At 44.6% G+C, this 2,500-nt stretch overlaps 1 protein-coding gene across 3 annotated transcripts in view; it reads left to right on the forward strand.

Moving 5' to 3' along the window:
- The first annotated feature begins 2,461 nt into the window (after positions 1-2,461).
- Positions 2,462-2,500, forward strand: part of LOC134062520 (coiled-coil domain-containing protein 136-like) — a 63,046-nt gene continuing 63,007 nt past the window's right edge. For all 3 annotated transcript variants that reach the window (XR_009935465.1, XM_062518548.1, XM_062518550.1), the window contains exon 1: positions 2,462-2,500. This exon is cut by the window's right edge and continues 38 nt beyond it. The gene's annotated coding sequence lies outside the window, so the exon portion shown is untranslated.

Raw genomic sequence — 2,500 nt, forward strand, 5'->3', positions numbered from 1 at the left:
AATCAAGTAAAGTGTTGTGGGTATATTTTTGGCAACTTTCTGAATACCTTTAAAAGAAAAAAACCTGAATTCCCGACTGCCCTGTTGTACTGTTGACTGCCCAGCCTCCACACCTGAGTGACCTGATTCCTTCTCTGCCAGGTTAAATAAAGGCGCCCTGCTTATCCCTGGGCTCACCAGCACGTTACTCACAACACTCTGGGCCAGATGTACTAACCTTTTGCGTCCATTTCAGGCGTAACGTGCACATATAAACATGGGGAGGATACAAACAGGCCACAATGAGAGAAACGCGCAGACTGCCTGCTGTGGGAGCAGAGAATGGCTATTTGCGCTTTTCCGTGTCATGCATATTAATTCCTGGGCGGATCAGCTGAAAATGGGTGTAACACGCAAATACTGGGGAGGAGAGGTGCTAATAGCGATTGATTAAGTATTCCACCATATGTATGTATCCATTATTTTGTATGCTGTTGTATGTTGGGGAGGTAGCCTAACAGTGGACGACAGGAACAGATTCAATAAACTGATAAGGAAAGCAGGTTCCATCATTGGCACATGCCCAAGTTTTGTGAAGTAAATCTTGGAGCAGAGGAAGGTTAGGAGTGTGCTGTCAAGGGATGACCACCCCTTGTACAGCATGTGCACTAGAAGTGGTAGGAGCCAAAGGCTATCAGGGTGCTCCACAGAGAGATTCAGGAGGTCTCTTGTTCCTACAGCACAGACTTTTTAACAAGAGCTGCTGACTATCATTTTTGCTGTGACCTACATGTTGCAGAGATTGCTGTGATTATTGTATTCTGTCAGTGCCTGTGTCTGTGCACACTATGTAGCCTATGTGCTGTTGTAGTGTGTGTTGTACTGTAGGCTACCTGTCTTAAGTGTCAACTGTCCTACTGATGTATGTTGTTGTGTGCGGTTGCCAAGTAGCAAAATAATTTCCCCCTTGGGGATAAATAAAGTGCAATCTATCTATCCACGCCTCATTTCTTTTCGTAATATAAAAAATATCAACCCTGCCACTCTCACGACATGTATCCTCCCGCTCCCTGACATCCACAATGTATACATTCCGGTCGCTTTGGTTTCTCACTACAACACTGGTCTCCATAATATCCTTGATTCTCTCGCTCCACTAAAAACAGATCTGTTTCCTTTTTCCGTTTCCGCCCCTTGGTTCACCCCGACCTTCAATTTCAATTTCATTTCACTTATAGAGCGCCAAAACATTACATTACACATGCCTCATGGCGCTTTACAGAGTGTTAAACATTCAAAGAGAGCCCATGAATGACAGGGGCAAGGAAAAACTCCCTAGAATTGGAGATACATGGAGATACTCATGAAAGCCAAAGGTCGGCAACTTGAACGGCTCCAAAAACTGGTCTCACTATTCACAAGGAAATGTAAAATAGCCATATCCTATGCTATAAGTCGTCCATTGCCAGCACCAAAACCCACTACTACTCCAGTATAATCACTGCCAAGTGCCAACAAAGGCAACTCTAAGCCACTTTTCTCCCTATTAAACAATATCACCCCAATATTGACCCCAAGGATAACGAACGTCGGTAATATTTGAGGACAACATGAGGGTTAAAACGGCTTATTCCATTTGATGCTATTCCTCTACCCTTTTCTGCTGCTTTTTATGCATGTTTTATTGTTGTGTTCTAGATGTTTTATGTATGTATGTATGGTGACCTTGAGTGCCAAGAAAGGCGCCTTTCAATAAAATGTATTATCTATCTATCTATCTATCTATCTATCTATCTATCTATCTATCTATCTATACAGGTGCTGATTGCTGATATTCTCTCGGCCTATAAATGGCAAGACTGCTCTTACTCAGGATGCATTCCATCCAGCTCTGGGAAAAAGTTGCTTATTGGATCAAAACGCCTGTGGAAGGAGTGAGTGTGCATGTTAATTAAAACTAAATGCTAATCTCGAGAGATTAGCATTTAGCATTTAGAAGAGAAAGAGAGAGGTTGAGGAAGAGAGGTAGAGACTGAGTGAGATAAAGAGAGTGTAGGGGAAAGGAGGAAAGAAAAGAGAGATAGAATATTTTAGTGAAAATGAGAGTGAAAGAGAGAGCTAAAGCATGAGGGAGAGGAGGGAGAGTAGGGAGAGTAGTGAAGGAGAGAGCAAGTGAGCAAGCGAAGGAGAGAGAGAGAGAGAGCGTGGGTAAGGGAGGGAGAGAGAGAAAGATAACATGGGTAAGGGAGGGAGAGAGAGAACGAGAGTGAGAGAGCGTGTGTGTGTGAGGGAGGGAGAGGGAGAGAGAGAGTGTGTGTGTGTGAGGAAGGGAGAGCGAGAGAGATCGTGTGTGTGTGAGGGAGGGAGAGAGAGCGCGTGTGAGGGAGGAAGCGCAAGAGCGAGTGTGTGTGTGTGTGTGTGAGTGTGTGTGTGTGTGAGAGAGAGAGGGAGGTATCAGGGTAAACAACAGAAGGGAAGTGTGCCCAGTGCAGCACGGAGCTGCAGGAATCAGTCGTCAGCT

Source organism: Sardina pilchardus, chromosome 17, assembly GCF_963854185.1.
Source record: "Sardina pilchardus chromosome 17, fSarPil1.1, whole genome shotgun sequence".
NCBI classification, from domain to species: domain Eukaryota; kingdom Metazoa; phylum Chordata; class Actinopteri; order Clupeiformes; family Clupeidae; genus Sardina; species Sardina pilchardus.